General features: G+C 40.9%; 1 long non-coding RNA gene across 1 annotated transcript in view; it reads left to right on the top strand.

Annotated features, from left to right (window-relative positions):
- The window catches only part of LOC125361821, a 28,207-nt gene extending 14,920 nt beyond the window's left edge, over positions 1 to 13,287 (top strand). The window contains exon 3 of the long non-coding RNA XR_007212996.1: positions 13,128 to 13,287. This is a non-coding gene — a long non-coding RNA (uncharacterized LOC125361821). The remainder of the gene's footprint in view (positions 1 to 13,127) is intronic.
- The last annotated feature ends 7,826 nt before the right edge of the window (positions 13,288 to 21,113 follow it).

Genomic DNA, 21,113 nt, shown 5'->3' with positions numbered 1-21,113 from the left:
CTCACCCCCTTCCTTTATTCTTTGCCTTCCTTCCTTCCTTCCTTCCTTCCTTCCTTCCTTCCTTCCTTCCTTCCTTCCTTCCTTCCTTCCTTTTCATTCCTCTTTGCTTTTCACTAGCTTCCGTGTACATACAAATGCCTAGAAATCTGCATTTTATCTTCTACACTACATGTCAGAACACAAAGCTATTAAGGAATTCAACCTGTATATCACGACTTTAAGGGTTGCAATGCGGATCAGGGATATTGCACTAGACTGGCTGCTGTATATGCATGGATTATGCACAACAGAAGTGAAAGCTTTATGCCTAGAACAAATATCAAGTCCATACTTATGTTTTAAGAGATGAAAATTGCTTTTGTGTGGGTTCTGGGCCTTGAACTCATGGCCTGAGTACTGTCTCTGGGCTTTGATCTCAAGGCTAATGTTTTACCATTTATCTCGAGGAGCACTTCCAGATTTTCTCATGGTTAGTTGGGAGATAAGAGTGCTATGGATTTTCCTGCTGGGGTTGGCGTTGAAGTGTGATCCTAGATCTTAGCCTCCTGAATAGACTGCAGTAAAAGGGTGTGGCACCTGTGTCCACACTAGAGTTAATTTTTTAATTGTTATTATTAAGTGGATTTAAAGAGGTTGAAGTGAAGAACTTTCCAGATTGATCATCTCCCCAGGATACTACTCTGCCATGTAGAGGTCTCACTCCTATTAAACCTCGATGCTTAAGTATCTCTTTCTAGCCTTGTGATTTCTTTTTCTGAGTCTCCACTGACAAATGAGGTAGCAGAAGCCAGTGAGTCATGTTTCTCCCAGATACTTTGTCTTACTGAGCTGGCTAAGAATTGGAAAATGAAGATCAAAATGGAGTTGAGATTCCATCTCAACTGACGTGCAATTCTGGGAAGGAAGTGGGGAAAGAGGAGCTCCTACACACTGTTGGTATGAGTGTACATTATATAGCCACTGTGAAAACCAGTATGTGTGCTACTAAACAACCCCAATAATATAACACCATATAATACTGAAATCTATCTATCTATCTCAGATATTCCTAGGCATTTATCTGAAGGAACATGTCAATATACAATAAATATATCTATAAATCCATGTTCATAGTAACTATATTGATGATTGCAACACGATGAAATCAGGCCATGTATTCATCAGCCTAAAATAGACAAATAAATTGTGATACATTCAATTGTGCAGACATAAAAAAATGACTACAGGAAAGTGGAAAGAACTGGGGCTGCTCATATGAAGTGAAATATAACATCCTGAAAAAATAAACAAATATCACATGTTCTGTCTCTTATGAGGAATATAGACCCCCACTTTCCAGAATAGGTGACATGAATATGAAATGGGGAGTGTTTGAAAAAGGAAAAAGAGAGGGAAAAATAGTGTGCGTAAATATAATTTAAATATTTTGTAGGCATGTATGAAAATGGTATGATGAAACCGATTAAATTACTTGCTAAGTTACCAGGCGAAATGTATACAAAGATGGTTATTTATGGTAATAAAATTAACCTCAAGTCAAGCCTACAGAAACACTAGGCTGCCTCATTGTAGACCAAAGGGGAAGACGACAGCACTTATGGTTATATCATTTGGCCAGTGGAATCTACTGGTAACTGCAGAAGATTCTGATCAGCAGAGTTCGGCTCAACTCCAGAGAAAACCACAAATAAAATTACCATATATCAGTAATGAAAGTCACTGATTAGTAATTATCACAGACTCTAACAAGTAAGCCATAATAGCTACCTTCTAGGATGCTCAGAAGTAGCGATAATATCCAGGCAGATACACATTATTAATCAGACTTCCTTTCTTTCCCCTTTCCTTTATCTAATATTGAATCTCTATATATTATCCACTTTTAGCTCCCAGTTTATCTCTTTAAAATGTGATGTCTATTCCTCTTTTTCCACTTTTTGGAGGTCATTTCAGTAAATCGCATTTTATCTGATCATGTAAGTAGTTTTCCTAATCCTGATGATGGAAATACAAATTAGTCCATTCTGGAAAACAATATGGACAGGCAAGTAAAAACAAAACTAACCTATGATCTGCAAATCTCACTAATGGTATGTATCAAAGGAAATGAAAGTCAAAAATTGAACCAACGTCTGCATCCACATGCATATTGCTGGTATGTACAAACTCTAGGTAATAGAAAGAACCGAAGTGTTCACCAGTTGGTAAATGAATAAAGGGGAGGACTGGTATCAAGGGGAGGGGGGTAGAGAAATGAGGAGAGGAAGTAGGAGAGAATGTAGTCATACAATTCAATGTATAGCGTACAAATTAAAGAAAAGTGAGGGTGGGGGTTGGGAGGAAGGTGGGAGTACGTTGAAAGGGATGAAACTTGTCAAGATGATTTATTTTCATAAATTACTTTGTTGAATACGTAAAGATCATAATATATAATAAAAAGAATATGAGCATATATTCATATTGTTTGTATGTATTCCTATATACATATACATGTGCATATACATGTGTGTATATGTACTTGTATTTTTTTTATTTTTTTCCTCAAATTTTTATTATCAAACTGATGTACAGAGTGGTTACAGTATCATACGTTGGGCATTGGATACATTTCTTGTACTCTTTGTTGCCTTGTCCCTCATGCCCCCCACACCCCCTTTCCCTCGCCCCCCAGGTGTTCAGTTCACTTACACCAAACAGTTTTACAAGTATTGCTTTTGTAGTTATTTCTCTTTTTTTTACCCTGTGTCTCTCAAATTTGGTATTCCCTTTGAATTTCCTACTTCCAATACCAGTAAACACGGTTTCCAATATACTCAGATAAGATTACAGAGATAGTGTGGGTACAACCATAGGAAGGTGATACAAGAACATCATCAATAATAGAAACTACACATACACATAAGACGTTGAAAGTAGTTACTACTGTGATATATCAATTGTTTCCATAACATGGAGTTCATTTCACTTAGCATCATCTTATGTGCTCCTAAGGGTATAGCTATTGGGCCTTGTGATGCTCTGCTATGTCTTGCCTAAACCTGTACTAATTATTCCCAATAAGGGAGGCCATAGAGTCCATGTTTCTTTGGGTCTGGCTCACTTCACTTAGTATAACTTTTTACAAGTCCTTCCATTTCCTTACAAATGGAACAATGTCATTCTTTCTGATAGAGGCATAAAATTCCATTGTGTATATGTACCACATTTTCCTGATCCATTCATCTATGGAGGGGCATCTGGGTTGGTTCCAGATTCTCGCTATGACAAATTGTGCTGCAATGAACATTGTTGTGCTGGTGGCATTACTGTGATTTTGTTTGTGGGCTTTTGGATAGATACCCAACAGTGGGGCTGCTGGGTCATAGGGGAGTTCTATATTGAGCCTTCTGAGGAATCTCCATACTGCTTGCCAGAGTGGCTGAACCAGTTTACATTCCCACCAACAATGAAGTAGGGTTCCCTTTTGGCCACATCCCCTCCAACAATTGTTATTATTAGTTTTCTTGATATATGACATTCTTGCTGGGGTGAGATGGAATCTCAATGTTGTTTTGATTTGCATTTCCTTTATGGCCAGTGATGTAGAGCATTTTTTCATATGTCTATTGGCCATTCTCATTTCCTCATCAGAGAAGTTTCTTTGTAAGTCTTTAGCCCATTTGATGAGAGGGCTATTGGTTCTTTGCGGTTTTGTTTTGGAAGAAGGTAATTTTTTTAGTTCTGCATATATTTTAGAGATGAGGCCTTTGTCTGTTGAATGTCCGGTAAAGATCTTCTCCCAGTCTGTGGGCTTTCTGTTTATCTTGAGAGCTAAGTCCTTTGCCGTGCAGAAGCTCTGGAGTTTGATGCAGTCCCATTTGTCCAACCTTTCTTTGATTTGTAGCCTTTCTGGGTCTTTGTTAAGGAAGTTCTGTCCTGTGCCAAGGAGCCCAAGTGTTTCTCCTACTCCCTCCTTTAGTGTTTTCAGGGTGCCTGTTTTGATTTCAAGGTCTTTAATCCATGTGGAATTGATTTTGGTGCAGGGTGATATATAAGGATCTAGTTTTAGTTTGTTGCATGTGTTGAGCCAGTTTTGCCAGCACCACTTGTTAAAGAGGCTATCTTTCTTCCATACTATTGTTTTAGCTCCTTTATCAAAGATTAAGTAGGCGTAGTTCTGTGGGTTTAATTCTGGGTCTTCAATTCTGTTCCATTGGTCTTCAGGCCTGTTCCGGTGCCAATACCAAGCTGTTTTTATTACTATAGCTTTATAATACAGCTTGAAGTTGGGTATTGTAATTCCTCCAGCACTGTTCTTTCTGCTTAGGAGTGTTTTTGCTATTCTAGGTCTTTTATTGTTCCATATGAATTTCTGGATTGCTTCCTCTATTTCATTAAAGAATGGTGTTGGGATATTAATGGGTATTGCATTGAATTTGTAGATAGCCTTTGGCAATATTGCCATTTTGATTATATTAATCCTCCCAATCCAGGAGCATGGGAGGTTTTTCCATTTTCTTAGTTCTGACTTAATTTCATTTTTCAAGCTTTTAAAGTTCTCTTCAAAGAGGTCTTTCACTTCTTTGGTTAAGGTTATTCCTAGGTATTTTATGTTTTTGGGGGCTATTGCAAAAGGAGTTGCTTTCCTGATTTCAGCCTCGGTCTTCAGGTTGTTAGCATAGAGAAAGGCCGTTGATTTTTGAAGTTTTATTTTATATCCTGCAACTTTGCCAAAGTTTTGGATCAGCTCTAGTAGCTTGGGGGTAGAGTCTATGGGATTCTTTAGGTATAGGATCATGTCATCTGCGAAGAGAGAAAGTTTAACTTCATCTTTTCCTATTTGGATCCCCTTTATATTCTCTTCTTGCCTAATTGATCTGTCTAGGAATTCTAGTACTATGTTGAAGAGCATGGGAGAGAGTGGACATCCCTGCCTTGTTCCTGATTTTAAAGGGAATGGCTTTAGTTTTTCACCATTTAGAGTTATGCTTGCTGTTGGTTTGTCATAAACTGCCGTGATTATATTCAGGAATGTTCCCTGGAATCCCAGTTTTTCCAGGGCTTTTAGCATAAATGGGTGCTGGATTTTATCGAACGCTTTTTCCGCATCCAGCGATAAAACCATGTGGTTCTTTACCTTGCTCCCGTTGATGTGGTGGATTACATTAATTGACTTGCGTATATTAAACCAGCTTTGCATCCCTGGGATGAATCCAGTTTGATCGTGGTGTATGATTTTTTTGATGACCTGTTGAAGTCGATTGGCCAGAATTTTGTTGAGAATTTTTGCATCTATGTTCATCAGGGAGATTGGTCTGTAGTCCTCTTTCCGTGATGAGTCTCTGCCTGGTTTTGGGATGAGGGTTACACTGGCTTCATAAAATGAGTCTGGTAGTGAACGTTCTCTTTCAATTTCATTGAAGAGTTTGAGAAATATTGGAGTGAGTTCTGTTTTGAAGGCCTTGTAGAATTCTGCGGTGAATCCATCTAGACCTAGGCTTTTCTTGGATGGGAGATCATTTATTGCTGTTTCTATTTCAATACTGGATATGGGTCTGTTTAGAAGGTTTAAGTCTTCATAGTTGAGTTTGGGGGTATCAATTTTTTCTAGGAAATCATCCATTTCTTCCAAGTTCTCGAATTTGTTGGCATAAAGGTTTGCAAAATAGTCCCTTATTATTTTCTGAATTTCGGTTATTTCTGTGGTGATGCTACCTGTTTCATCTCTTATCTTGTTTATTTGAGTGTGCTGCCTTCGTTCTTTGGTCAGGTTTGCCAGGGGTCTGTCTATCTTGTTGATTTTTTCAAAGAACCAACTATTTGTTTTGTTGATTCTTTCGATGGTTTTTTTCGTCTCTAATTGATTTAATTCTGATTTGATTTTAATTATTTGCTTCCGTCTATTGACTTGGGGTTTGGCTTGCTGTTCTCTCTCCAGAAAATTAAGGTGCTTCCTTAAATTACTGAGTTGCTGTTTCTCCAGTTTGTTGATGTATGTATTCAGAGATATAAATTTTCCTCTGAGTACTGCCTTTGCTGTGTCCCAAAGGAGCTGGTACTTTGTGTCCTCAACTTGGTTGAAGTCCATAAACATTTGAATTTCTGTTTTAATTTCTTCAATGATCCACTGATGGTTCAGCAGTGTGTTCTTTAGTCTCCATGAATTGTGGGATTTTCTGTGGTGGCTGAATGAGTTGAGCTCTAATTTTATTCCATTGTGGTCTGAAAGAATGCAGGGAATGATTTTGATACTTCTGAATTTGTACAGATTTTCTTTGTGCCCTAAGATGTGATCTATTTTGGAGTATGTTCCGTGTGCTGCCGAAAAGAATGTGTATTCTGTCCTTGCTGGGTGGAATATTCTGTAGATGTCGATTAAGTCTAGTTGGTCTATGCAATTGTTTAGTTCTGTGGTTTCTTTGTTCAGTTTTTGGCGTGTTAATCTGTCCAGAGGTGATAGTGGAGTGTTAAAGTCCCCCACTATCATTGTGTTTGGGTCTATGAATGTTTCTAGAGCCAGTAGTGTTTGTTTGATGAAGTTGGGTGCTCCTGCATTTGGCATGTAGATATTTAGGATGGTTATTTCTTCCTGTTGGAGAGATCCTTTTACTAGTATGTAGTAACCTTCTTTGTCTCTTCTTACCTTTTTTAATTTGAAGTCAATTTTGTCTGATACTAGGATTGCAACTCCAGCCTGCTTATGGGGGCCATTTGCTTGATAGATTTGTTTCCAGCCTTTCACTTTTAGAAGATGTTTACTTTTGCTGGATAGATGTGTCCCTTGGAGGCAGCAGAAAGATGGATCTTGATTTTTGATCCAAGTTATGAGCCTATGTCTTTTGATTGGAGAATTAAGTCCATTAATGTTGACAGTTAGGATTGAGAGGTGATCGTTTGTTCCTTTCATTATCACTATCTTGTTTAAAGCTGTGTCTTCCCATTTCTTGATCTAGTGTTTACTAATTAGGGTTCATTTCTCTGTCTGTGTTGGGATCTTGATTATTTTCCCTGTATAGTACATCTTTAAGGATTTTGTGTAAAGCTGGTTTGGTGGATATATATTGTTTCAGTTTTTCCTTATTGTGGAAGACTTTTATTTGACCTTCGGCTATGAAGGAGAGTTTGGCGGGGTACAGAATTCTTGGTTGGTAGTTGTTTTTATTTAGAGTTTGGTATACTTCATTCCAGGCTCTCCTTTCTTTCATGGTCTCTGCTGAGAAGTCTGGGGTAATTCTGATTGCTTTTCCTTTATATGTGATTGTTTTCTTTGCCCTAACAGCTTTGAGTATTTTTTCCTTGCACTCTGCTGAAGCTGTTTTGATCACAATGTGTCGGTGGGAAGTCCTATTCTGGTCTGGTCGATTTGGGGTTCTAAATGCTTCTTGTATCTGTATAGGCCTTTCCTTCTGGATGTTTGGGAAGTTCTCAGCTAATATTCTGTTAAATAGGTTGCCTATCCCATTAACCTCTTTCTCCAAGTTTTCCTCAATACCTATTATCCTTAAATTGGGCTTCCTGATTGTGTCTTGAATCTCCTGTAGCGATCTGTTTTGTTGCTTGGACTGGATTTGTATTGATTTTTGATCTTTCTCCATAGAATCTAAGGAATCTTCAGCTCCTGAGATTCGATCCTCTGCTTCAGTTAGTTGGGACTGTAGGCTAGCTACTTGATTTCGAATCTCTTTTCCTTCTGACTGGTCTTTCCTGATGATTTCCATGTCATTTCTTAGGTCCTCTATGGACTTCTTTACTTCATTAACTTCATTACTTTGGTTTTGAGTGTTGTCTCTCAAATCTTTAAGTTGGGTAGCTATCTTTTCATTTGACTCTTGAAGCTCACTTATCTATTTGTGGATGCCATGAAATTCTCCATTAATTTTTGCTTTGCCTCCTCACGCTCAAACATAATTGACTGAAGAGATTCAAACTTTTCATTTATCATGTTTATCAGTAAACTTTGTAGAGCATTTTGGGGGTTTTCTTTTATGTTTTTGATTGACTGCTCTGCCTCCTGCTTGTTTTGGGTGGGGGATAAGACTTCATTATTTGCCATCTTTCTTGTGTTTCTTCTGCCCATTTGAATTGGGAATGCTAGTCTACCAGCACCTGTGAGCACTGTTTTAAGACCCAAAGCAGCCCTTACCAAGCACTGTTGTGTAAATCTTACAATTTCACAATTATATACAGATAACTTGTATACCTGTCTATAAAGTTAGATTTGGTGTTCCTAAAGAATACAATTTCAATATAACATCCGATCCTGGGCCCTGTATTCAGTAGTTACTTATTTACTGTTACAACCCTATATGCAATTCTTGTTTTTATATTAAGTTCTTTTAGGACTGGCTTTCTCTATGAACCCCTTTGATTCACTCGTATTAAGCTGGGATACCCTCTATCCAATAACCAGGAGTCAATGGAACCTGGAGGTCAGGAGGGTAAGTTGGAGGTAGTAAAGAGAACAGAGTAAAGTGTATTGGGGGGGTGGTGATTTTGGTTTAGTTTCAGTGACGTGGAAATGTGGAGAAGAGTAGAGTCAGTAGAAAGAACATTGATAAAATGACAGACACTGGAGAGTTGGCAGAAAAGGGTATAGGTGTTATTTATAGGAAAGTAATTTTTAAAGGAAGAGGACGCAACGAGAGAAATGAAGTAAAAATACTGGAAGACAGATACACAAAACAGAGAAAAATTATTTAAAAAGGAAGCATAAGTAAATAAAAAGGAAAATAACAGAAAAGGAACAACCCAAACAAATAAACAAACACAAAAAAAACTTGATCAAACAAACCAGTAAAAATGGAAAACAACCAAAAAACCAACAAACCAGAAAAAAAAAAACAAACAGCCAATGATGTTTCAGGTGTGAAAAAATTTAAAAAAAAATTTAAAAGAAAAGTTTTTAAAAAAATGTTTGAAAAGAAAAAGAAACCAGTCTCTGGTTTCCCTGCAATGGACTGCAGTCTATTTTCCTGGTTGGCTGGTTTGACTTGATTTCAGTTGGCAAGGGGTGGTTCTGTTCTGACCTTCTCCCCTGTTGGTGCAATCGTGGGTCTCTGAGGTTCGCACAGCTTGCAGGCAGGCCTTGGGCGTCCTCTGTCGATGGGGACGTGAGCAGTCTCAGGAACTGTGGCTCCTCTGTCTGCTGTGGGGCCGCTGCCTTTGATGCCTGGTCTTGACTAGGCTGTGGACTCAGCAGGGCGGGGCGTCTCTGGCCTGTTTTGCTCCGCTGAGAGTTGCTTGCCTGAGGGAGGCGGCCTCCTTGGCATAGGTAGCTATGGGATGCAGCTCCGTTTTGGGCTGGGAATTAGCTTCCTCTGTGACGAGACCGTTTAGCTGTCCCCGGAACTGTTTGTTCCTCCGTCTGTTGTTTCCGTGCCCCTGGTAGCTGCTCGCAGCTTTTGCTTTAAGTTTAGAAATTCCGTCGGGCAGGGCGGGGCACCTCTGGCTAAGCCCCGGACTCGCCTCCCGCCAGGGCAGGGGGCGTTCTTCTGGGCGGAGCTGGTTCTCACTGATTCTGCCCCTCCTGCCCTTTTCAAAGATGGCTTTTTTGACCTCGCTTTCCCCAGGCCCGCTTCAGTTCCAGTCTGGTCTGACCCTATGCCAGTGGCAAAGATGGCGATTTGCTCTGGCGGTGGGGACAGGGATGCCTTCCAGAAGCTAGACTGTGGGCACAAGTGAGGATAACTTTTGGGGTACTGTCTCTGCGATGTCAGGTCCTCTGTGCTCGGCTGCCGTCTGGAGTATTTAACGCTTTAGCTGTGCGGAGTGCGGGGGGCGGCTGTGCCCGGCACTGTGCAGGAGCCGGCGCTGGCGCGGCAGGACGCTGCCTGGAGCTCAAATCTGTGTTTTCAGACCAGCAAAGTCGATTTTTCCTTCCTGTTCAGAATCCCTGTACTGTTAGAACTTACTTTGGCTGTCTTTCTCGGAGAAACAGTTTCTATGAGGTAGGAAAACTACGATATCGGACGGAGCTCTGCAAGGACTCAGCCGCTCCTCCGCCGTCTTCCTCTGGATCTCCGTATATGTACTTTTAAACTTGTCATAAAATGAATGAAATCTTGTCATCAATGGAATTATGGCATAACTTGGGATTATTAAGTGAAATGCAATTTGCCTGGCACAGAGAAATAACAATGGATGATCTCCTTCACATATGAAATATCAAATGGTCTCATCAAAGTTGAAAAGAGAAAAACTGATTATCAGAGTGTGGGGAAAGTATAAAGAGGGAGAAATCACAGCAGGTCAGTCAAACCATACTTCGTTATCACTAGGTAGGTATGAGAAGTAATAGTGCATGATTTCCTATTAGTTTGCCATGAGATAATAATAATTCACTTTACAATTAAAAAAGTTAAAGTATTTTAAATCTTTATATTCCACGGAAGTAACCCTGAGCATGATAACTTTATCATAATTTAAACATTGCACAATGTATTGTTGTATTCAAACATCACAGAGTACTTTAAAAGTATGTCTAATTTTATGGTTTAGCTAAAATGAATATAAAAATTAATAAAACATCCAGAAGACTTCTTTATGGGCACAGTTTTATGACCCTTATTCCTCAAAGATGCACGGGGGTATATTTTGTTGTGAAGTGATATGACTGGCAGATGAGCCATAGGCATTGAAGGAGATGCATCCTTGTCTGTCTTGTCAATTATTTGTGTGTGATTAGCTGTCATGATATGAATGTTCTTTGCTTGTTATGAATGATGATTCTGGAAACAGGGATTTTTGTTACTATGAAAACTCTCCTACGGGCTGGGAATATGCCCTAATGGCAAGAGTGCTTGACTCATATACATGAAACCCTGGGTTTGAGTCCCCAGCTCCACATATATAGAAAACGGCCAGAAGTGGCGCTGTGGCTCAAGTGGCAGAGTGCTAGCCTTGAGCAAAAAGAAGCCAGGGACAGAGCTCAGGCCCTTAGTCCAAGACCCAGGACCTGCAAAAAACAAACAAACAAACAAACAAACAAAAAACAGAAATCGAAAACACTCTTAGATTTATTAAATTTTGATTCCTGCCTGTGGGTGTCTTGGCAGGCCTGAAACAAATGATTTCAGGAGTCTTACAAGATCCTAGAGCTGGATACTCTGAACAATTTTTTCCAAAGCCATATATATATACTCAAATAATCATACAGTATATGCCGTGAAATATATATTTAAATAATCATCAATGAGGATCTCAAGTTCCCTCATCTTGGGCAGAGTTCCTTCAGAGTCTGTTGGATAGCCTTTCCAATGAATGATATGAGCAAAGGATAATAGCACAAAATAATTCAAAGCAAGATGATTTAACCTTCACATCAGGTAAAAATTTACCTTAGCTTAAATAATGTTAAGACCTAATGTTGAACCTCTAAGAAAACAAAACTGGTTGGATTCATGGCTTAGCTGGAAGAGGGCTAACCAATGAACAAAAGAGGCTGCAGATACCAAGTTTCAGTCTGAGACCTGAATCTAGACTAAAAGAGAAGAAAATAACAACAGCATGAAGAAAAACAGAAACAAAGGAAACTTTTACGATATTAGACTTGGCCAAAATTTCTGTACCAAAACTACAGTAAACACAATGAGTTATTAGGAACTGGAGAGTATAAGAAAGTATAGCTTTTGTTATGTATGAAAGAACCTAGGCAATAAAAGAAGTCAGTCTGGGGGGACATCTGGGAAGACGGCAGAGGAGCAGCAGAGCCCTAGCTAAGCTCCCTTGGACATCGCAGTTTTCCCACTCCAGAGAAAATTTTACTCCCAGAAAGACAGCCCAAGTAAGTTATAACAGTACAGGGTAAAATTACAGGGATTCTGGCCAGGAAGAAAAAATTTACTTCGCTGGCCTGAAAACACTGATTTGTGCACCAGGCGGGAATACCAAAATTGAGAGACACATGGTAAAAAGACAAACAACCACAAAAGCAATACTTGCTAAACTGTTTGGTATAAATGAACTGAGCAACTCATGGCAGGGAAAGGGAATGGGGAGGGGGGCGGGGGGAATGAGGGAGGAGGTAACAAACAATATAAGAAATGTATCCAATGCCTAAGGTATGAAAGTGTAACCTCTACCTACCTCAGTTTGACAATAAAAACAAAAAAAAGAAATCAGTCTGGGAAATTGAAAAATACATTGCAAATCATGTATTAAGTAAGATTTTATATCCAGAATATACTAAAGAAACTCTTATAATGTAAAACCAAGTCTATGTTATAAATCAAAATATTCAATTAAAATGGTGGAATGCATCTGAAAAGAACATGTAAGACCTCATAGCTATTGGGATGGTTGCCATCCAAACATAAAAGTATTGGAAAGGAAGTAGAGAAATTGGAACACTTGTACACTGTTGATGGGAGTTTTATGCTGTGTAATGATTATGATCAATGGTGTAATGATACTCAAGAAATGAAAAAGTCACTTCCCTATGATTCAGTAATCCAACTTTAAACTACACATTAAAAGATTTTTTTTCGAACATAAAGAGCACAATAAATGTATTATCAACATTGCTGTTACTGTTGTTGTTGTAAAAGAGGTTATAGCAAAGGCTTCTGTGTAACTAAAAAGTTTTTTCACAAAACTTTCATTTCAGAGGCTCCATAAATTTACAAATACAAAACACCTGGTAAGTTACCTTTACTATCAGCACTTTGAAAATTATTAAGCACAAACATTACAAAGGTCACATGTTTAAATTTTTATGCTATCTTCAATAAAACTTTACAGACATAAATGATAGCGAATATCTTATCTATAATTCTTCATAGTTGGGCTTTAAATTTAAATTTTCTTGAAAATGATACACAAGGGGTTAGAAATGTCAGTCAGCAGGGCAGTACTTGCCTAGCATGCATAAGAATCTGGACTCCATCTTTAGTACCTCATCCCCTTCCCCGCCCCCGACAAAATATATATATATATATAAAAGAAATTATGTAGCTAATAGAAAATCAACATGCAGTGTAATCTTTTTTCAAACTAAAAGAAATGCTTTTCAAGTTTGTAAGAAAATAGGTGACTGTGCACATTACATGTTTTACTTAACACAAAATCTCCCTTCTGTAAATAAATAAAAAATGTACTAAAGTCTACGGAGCCCTCACAACTGATAAATTCTTCCTTTCACTTTTAATCAGGCTTCCTGTTCTAAGAGCTCAGCAGACAGTGACTGGAGACACTGCCTCCCAACTTCGGTTCACCTTTGCAGTTCCACAAGGGACACCATGTCAAGATTGTTCAGCTTTTTTGATGAGTGCTGCGTGAGTAACTAATGTGTAAATGCAGATATGTATAGAAAGCAGTTTTTTTTTTTTTTTTTGGCCAGTCCTGGGCCTTGGACTCAGGGCCTGAGCACTGTCCCTGGCTTCTTCCTGCTCAAGGCTAGCACTCTGCCACTTGAGCCACAGCGCCGCTTCTGGCCGTTTTCTGTATATGTGGTGCTGGGGAATCGAACCTAGGGCCTCGTGTATCCGAGGCAGGCACTCTTGCCACTAGGCTATATCCCCAGCCCTAGAAAGCAGTTTTGACAGTGATGTATTGCAACTGGTTCCAGATGTCGGTAAGGGATGCTTGGCCAGGCATCTGGGGCTCCACTGCCACAGAACAGCACCAGGACCAAACCAGTCTTCAAAACACCATGGCACTTTAACTTCAATTAAAATCTTCTTAAAACAATTATGTTGTTTCTCTTCTTTCAAGACAACATCATAGTATTCTCCTGCTTTGCTGTTTGGTTGTTTTAATCTGTTTTCTCTTTGATCTCACACAAGACGCTGAAGAGCACGGGTTTCATTCTGTGACAGTTCAGGGCATGTTTCTTTGCTTGTGCCTCCTCCAAACTCTAGTAGGTGATAGTCATGATCTGGTGGAGGATGACGCCAATGTCCTGCTTCCTGCCGTCGCCGTCCGCCCCTTCGTGGCCGTGCGTGGGAGGCGGCAAGGCCATGCCCCCCTGCACCGAGTGGCCGGCCAGGGTCACCCCGGCCAGAGTCTGCAGCATCCTGGATTGATCGTCCATCCCGCCACGCGCGGGCGGGCGGCGGCGGCGACCAGGGAGGAGAAGAAAGAGGGGGAGGGGAGGCGGCCGCGCACTCTCCGCCCGCGCGGGGAGGGGGCGTCCCGGCCGGCGGGGTACGCAGCTGAGGCGGTACGGACGGACTGGCGCCCGGCTTCGGCTTCCGCCGCTGCCGAGGCTGAGGAGGAGCGGCAAGCGGAAGCGCCAGGCTCCGCGGCGGTGGCAGAGGCGGAGAAAGCGGCGCCCGCTGCCCTCACGCGCCCGCCGCGCCGACTCCTCACTGCCGCGCGCCCCGCCGGGCGGCCCAGCTTAACTTGCTCCTCAGCATCTGCCGAGTTGCCGGGACACCGCCCCCCCCCCCCCCCCCCCCCCGCGCCAACCTGCGCTCTCCCCGCCGGCAGCCTCCTCCTCCGCCGCCGCCGCCGGGAGAGATCCAAGCCCCGGCGGCCCAGGGGAGGGAGTGGCGGAGGCGGCGGGGGCGGCAGCGGCGGCGAAGGCCGAGTGGGCCGCGGGGATCGAAGGGGGGCGGAGGAGGAAAGTTTGGGAGCTGGCGGGCCGGCGCGGCAGAGGCGCTGAGCCCGGTGGAGGGCCCGGCGGGCCGCGCGCCGGGCGGGCGGCAGAATGATGGGGCGGGAGAAGTCGCAGCTACCACCGCAGGAGCCACGCTTTTATGGTTTTTAATAAATTGAACTGGAAAAAGAGAAGTTTTACTGATCCTACCCAAGGCAACTCTCCATCAGAATCTCTAATACTAAGTTTATTTATTTTCCTCATCAAACATGAAGTTCTATAAGGAAGAAATCATGTATATCCCATTAACTGCTACTGTTCCACATTGAACATTTTTTCATTAGAACAATGTTGCTTTGATTTGCATATCTTTTATGGCCACTGATGACGAGCACTTCTTCATGTGCCTCTTGTCTGCCCTTTTCCTCATTGTTCAGGAGTTCCCAAAAGGTTTTCTAAGAAACATAGGACCTAAGAGTATCTCAGGGAATCTCAATCTTCTGGAGTCCCCGAGTAACCATTCCTTTCTTCTGCATGTTGACATATTATTTTTTTTTTCCAGTCCTGGGTCCCGGACTTAGGCTCTGAGCATTGTCCCTGGTTTCTTTTTGCTCAAGGCTAGCACTCTGCCAGTTGAGCCACAGCACCATTTCTGGCCATTTTCTATATATGTGGTACTGGGGATTCGAACCTAGGGCTCCCTGTATTAGAGGCAAGCACTCTTGCCACTAGGCCATATCCCCAGCCCAAGTCGACATTTTTTGATATTTAGATTAAAGAATTGATCTCGTTTTTCCATTGTATCTTCATTTTATTTATTTATTGATTGTGATTTTGTGATTTTTTTCTGGATAATTATTTATTGTCAAACTGATGTACAGAGGGGTTACAGTTTCATATGTAAGGCAATGCGTACATTTCTTATACAATTTGTTATCTCTTCCCTCATTTCCCTCCTCCTCCATCCCTCTTTCCTTCTCTCCTCCATGACTTGTTCAGTTGGTTTACACCAAATGGTTTTGTAAGTATTGCTTTTGGAGTTGGTGTCTTTTTATCCTTTGTCTCTCAATTTTGATATAGAGTGACACAACCACTTTGAGGTAATGCAATAAATGGAAGGAATATGCTGTGTATTCCAATCTTTCTCTTCCCTAGGCTGTGTGTTGAGATGTCATAAGTCATATGCACCATATGATTTTAATGGCATTTTTTTTTGTGATTGGGGAATGGGAACAACAAAGTCCTTATTTAATATGCCACAGAGCATCCAGACGATACCTTACAGAATTGTTGTTAATGTTCTTACGTAATGGTCCTGCACTATCTCTCTGGCAACACGTCCTTCTCTCACACCCAAGACCTACTGCAGCAATGCTGCATCACCCTTTTCTTCTCTTAGTGGATTTCCCATGCCTTTGCCCTTAATCCTACCCTCCTTCTGAAGGCCTACTCGACCATTACTAATTGAACCATCATTTATTTTGTCATTTGATCCATGAAAAATGCAATGTAGTATATTTTGAGAACCAAGGAAAAATGTGTTATTATATGATGTTAGATCTGAGAAATAATATAAACATACATATTTCCTTTGAAATGAACAGTAAGAATCACCATTTTTTTTCAGTGTAACAGATCTGAGTGTGAAATGAAAGGGCAAATATGTGTCTTTGATTAATCAAACAGAGAAATCTGGTTAACACCATTTTACATTTCCAGAGTAGAGGTCACCAGCATTCCCTTCTCAGAAGGAAAATTCTGTTTCTTGCGTTCCCCATAGCCCTTTGAATAAAGCACTTCATCTTGGATGAAGTATGGAACTGAAATAAGTACTTACCTTTCCTCCATTTTCCTGTTCAGAGCTGCGGATGTGACTTGTATTGAAGAGGTAGAGCCTATCTTAGGCTGAGCAATAACAGAATTGACTTCTTTGTTCTGAAATTGAAGAGATGACAAGAGCTGGTGGGAAGCTTGTGATGAAGTGAGGTTTATGAAGACGGCAGACAACCAGTGTGATTTTCTGTACCTGAACTGCAAGCAAAACAGAGACCACAGCATCTGAGTCACAATACTTGACTAAGATGATTCTTGGCATTTACTCTATTCTGACATCTATACCTGCCTCTGTCCTCACATTTCATTCAGCCCACTTTTAAGTGATTGCTGTTCTGTCCTTTAATTGCCAACTCCAACAATAAGCAGAAATATCAAGCCATTTTATCTTTCATTTAGATCCTCATAACTAAATATTAAAGTGTGTCATTGGGCCTTTGCCATCCAAAGTACACGCTGGCCTGCCTGCACTTTCTGTTTCAGTGGTCATAATAGTAGAATGGCATTCATTAGTATAGTTTTCTTCCAAATGAAAGAGCAATTTTCATAGGTTGAGAGGCTCCCAATATTCCATTCTCCACATGTTCCTACTTCCTATTCTTACTTATTCTCATTTAACTTTGATTATTTTCCTTTCCTTCCTTACGTGTACCTCCCTTCCCTCTCTCCCTCCCTCCTTCCCTTCTTCCCTCCTTCCCTCCCTTCCAACCTCCTTTCCTTCCTTTCTTCCTTCCTTTCCACGACCTTCTGTTTACATACAACTGCCCAGAGACCTGAATTTCATCTCCCATTGTATATGTTTCTGTCCCACCAGCTCCAAGCTATTAAGGAATGCAACTCATTTATCATGACATTATAAGGTTGAAAAGTAGATCAGGGATATAACAGTAGACTGGCTTTATATATCCACAGATTACTCACAATAGAAATAAAAGCATTATGCCTAGTATAAGTATCAAGCATATAAGTATGTTTTTAGAGTTGAATTTTTTTTTTGTCTAGGTTCAAGGTCTTAAGCTTATGGACTGAGCAGTGTCCTTGGGCTTTAATCTTAAGTATAGTGTTCAACCCCTTTTTTCAGAGCTTCATTTTCAGTCTTTATGGTGGTTAATTGGCCTTTCCTGTGTGCGTTGGTGTTCAAGTGTGATATGGCTACAGGTATGTGGCACCAGTGCCCACACTAGAGTTAATTTTCAAAGTTGATTTGATTAAGTAGATTTAAAAGAGGTTGAAGTGAAGAACTTCCAGGGTTGAAAATCTCCCAAGGATACCAATTTGCCCAGAAGAGGTCTCACTCCTGTTGAACCTTGATGCTTAAGGATCTCTTTCTAGATGAAGCACAGCCTTGTAATTTCTTGTTCTGAGATGTAACTGACCAATCTGGTAGCAGAATCCAGTGAGCCACGTTTCTCAAGAGATACTCTGAACAGAAGTGATATTTTCCTACTGTCTCTCAACATGTGTCTATCCCCACCTCAATTGATCCCCTTCCCTGTAAGTGTTTTTGGTTTGCGAGTTTCATCTGCCACCTGACCTGCAATGAGAAACAATGAGTGCTTCTTCTTATAGCTCATATAGCTGAAAGAAGGAAATCTGTATGGGAATGTAAACATGTTCAGCTCCTCTGGAAAGCAGGATAGAGGTTTCTGAAAAGAAGCTAAGGTATTTCTGGACATAAGCCCAATCTGAGCCTCTCCCTTTTGTCTTCTATCTTCCTGTAAGCTATTGCTTTTCTGGAGCCTTAGGTTTCCATCTGTGAGCCTAGGCAGCAGTAAAGTTTCTTTGAGGTTTTAAAATTTAAGAATAAAGAGGATCATGTTGTTAGTGAATATTCACAATGGCATGGCTTCCCTTTTTCTTTCCTATCCTTCCTATCTTTCCTGTCTTGCAGAGACCTCTGAAAAAGAAGTAGCATGAAGGTCTGCCGCAGCTGCTTCCTAAAGGAGCCAATAAGGGAAGAAGTGATGAGAACGGTACAGCTATTAACAGACCAACCATGGTGAAGGAGTACATCAGAATCCTTGTGAGTCAAAACTGAGGCATCAACTGATGCTGAGGGACCAGTCATGGAGGAGCAATATATCATATGAAACCGTACCTTTTTCTCCCTCACATTCCTTTCCTTTGGTTTTACCCCTGATATCAGTGTAACTGATTTTAATAGCCTGGGTATTGTACATACCTTTATTGGAACTAGGGAAGGGAAAAGGAATACCAAAATTGAGAGACAAAGGATAAAAATACAAACCAATGCAAAAGCCATACTTACAAAATCATATGGTATAAACCAACTCTACAACTCATTGGGTGGAGAGGGAAATGGGGTGGGCCAAGGCGGGAGAAAAACAGGAAGGAGATAACAAGTTGGATAAGTAATGTACTCACTGCCATACATATGAAACTGTAACCCCTCTGTACTTCACTTTGACAATAAAGAAAAAAAAAAGAAAGAGCAGCAAAAAGAAATCAGACATGTTGCACTGAAAAGTATTACTGTTAACTCCAACCAACAAAACAAACAGATTATACCAAACATCATCACAGGGCTGGAAATATGGCCTTGTTTTAAAATTTTGGCCTCCTATAAATGAAGCCCTGGGCTTGATTCCTCAGCACCATATACACAGAAAAGGCCAGAGGTGGCGCTGTGCCTCAAGTGGTAGAGTGCTAGCCTGGAGCTAAAAGAAGCCAGGGACAGTGCTGAGGCCCTGAGTTCATGCCCCAGGACTGGCAAAAACCAAACCTAACTAAACCAAACAAAACAAACACCATCACAGCTTCTTTCTAAGGTGTTCAACAAGGAAAGGGCATAAATAACACATTTGCATGGCAGATGGCATGTGTCTTCAGTGTTAGCAGTGGTTCCAATGGGGCCACAGGGTGGCCAATCATGGTTGTTGTTTATAGCATTGAGTGTGCTCAGTCTGCAGTTTCTACTAAGATGGACAGAAGTCAAGGAGCTGGGGACAGAGATGGGGATAGATGGAGAATGTGGTGTTATAGCAGCAAACCTGTCGCATGGTAGCAGAGTGAGAGTGTGATCTGGCTAGGCTGAGAATGTCAGTGAATATATTTCTGCATGTGCAAATGTGTTTCCTGAAATGAACTAAGGTGGTGATGAATTGAGCAACCTTGGGGTCAGAGTCTCCAAGTAACAAGCTATGATAGCCTGGATTCGGTTCCATACATTGGTATGACTGGTATGATCGAAATTCCTTCACTGTTATCTTGGGACTTCTCAGCAATTAATGACCACGAGCTAGTGTATGAGGGAAACTTAATTTGTTTTTCAATTTTGCATCCAGATCTGATGTATAAGTCATGTGTTTTGTTTAAACTTATATGAAATTTTTCCGTTTCATCTATTTTCCTTGGTTTAGAACTGCCATTGCCAAAATTTCATGTATTAAATGGGTTCATTTTTTCTGCCATTAGTGGAATTCCAAGTCAGGTTCTCAAATTCCTGCTTATTTATTTATTTTTTGTGGCCAGTCCTGGGCCTTGAACTCAGGGCCTGAGCACTGTCCCTGGCTTCCTTTTGCTCAAGGCTACCACTCTACCACATGAGCCACAGCACCACTTCTGGCCATTTTCTATATATGTGGTGCTGGGGAATCGAACCCAGGGCTTCAAGTATACGAGGCAAGTGCTATTGCCACTAGGCCACATTCCCAGCCCTCCTGCTTATTTTTTATACAATACTTAGACATGATATATATTATATATATATATATATATTTTTTTTTTTTTTGCCACTCCTGGGGACTGGACTCGAGGCCTGAATACGATCTCTGGCTTCTTTTTGGCTCAAGGCTAGCACTCTACCACTTGTGCCACAGTGCCACTTCTGGTCATTTTCTACATATGTGGAGCTGAGTAACCAAACCCAGGGCTTCATGTATACAAGGCAAGCACTGATGCCACTCCGCCATATTCCTAGCCCCCAATGTTTGGATATGTAACTTGAGCCACACCTCTAGTTCCTGACTTAGGCTGTTTCGCTGGGTAAGTGTCTTTCAGACTTCTCTACTGGTGATGCCTTGAACTCCCAGCTTTAGAACAGGCCACACTTGAAGCTTGCATTACTGGGATGGGCTGTTACACCTGGCATGACTTTATGTATATCAACTTTGGTATGTTGATGATGGTTTTTCCTTTTCAGTGTACATATTTTCTATGTACTTTTTCAAATATATTCTCCACAAAGAAGTCTCTTAATGTTACTAGAGGTAAAATCTTCTTACATATTTGCACAAAGCATGATGATCTATATACACACTTGAATTCACGGTTGGAAGGGAGTCCCACATACCACTACAATTACTCTGGCATTTGTGGTAGTTGACAGAACCCCTTTCTAGAACATGTGATATGCCATGTGCTAGAGCTTTAGTAGCCACCCTACCACCCCATGGAGTCATTGCTTGGACTCCTTGCCACTCTCTGTGCACTTAGCATTTCCCTGTATATCCGCTGAGTTCTCTTGTACAGCTCCAGGTCACTCTGTGTTTTCCCCACTCAGGCAGGACACACATGTGTCTGGAGCATCAGATTGCAGGGTTAAAAAATCCACAGTATTTGGAAATTCATGAACTGTACAATACAACATAATGTAAACATTAACATTTTATTAACTTATGAGAATAAATAGAATAAAAATTTTACACAAACCAGGGCAAAAAGAAAAACAGAGAAATTTTGGGGAATAGTGGAGGGAATATCTAAGTCTACAGGGGCCTCCAGGTTGCTGTCAGGAAGGAACTGT

Source organism: Perognathus longimembris, chromosome 13 (assembly GCF_023159225.1).
Source record: "Perognathus longimembris pacificus isolate PPM17 chromosome 13, ASM2315922v1, whole genome shotgun sequence".
NCBI classification, from domain to species: domain Eukaryota; kingdom Metazoa; phylum Chordata; class Mammalia; order Rodentia; family Heteromyidae; genus Perognathus; species Perognathus longimembris.
The sequence above is the reverse complement of the archived record's forward strand: the minus strand, read 5'-3'. Positions and strand labels throughout refer to the sequence as shown.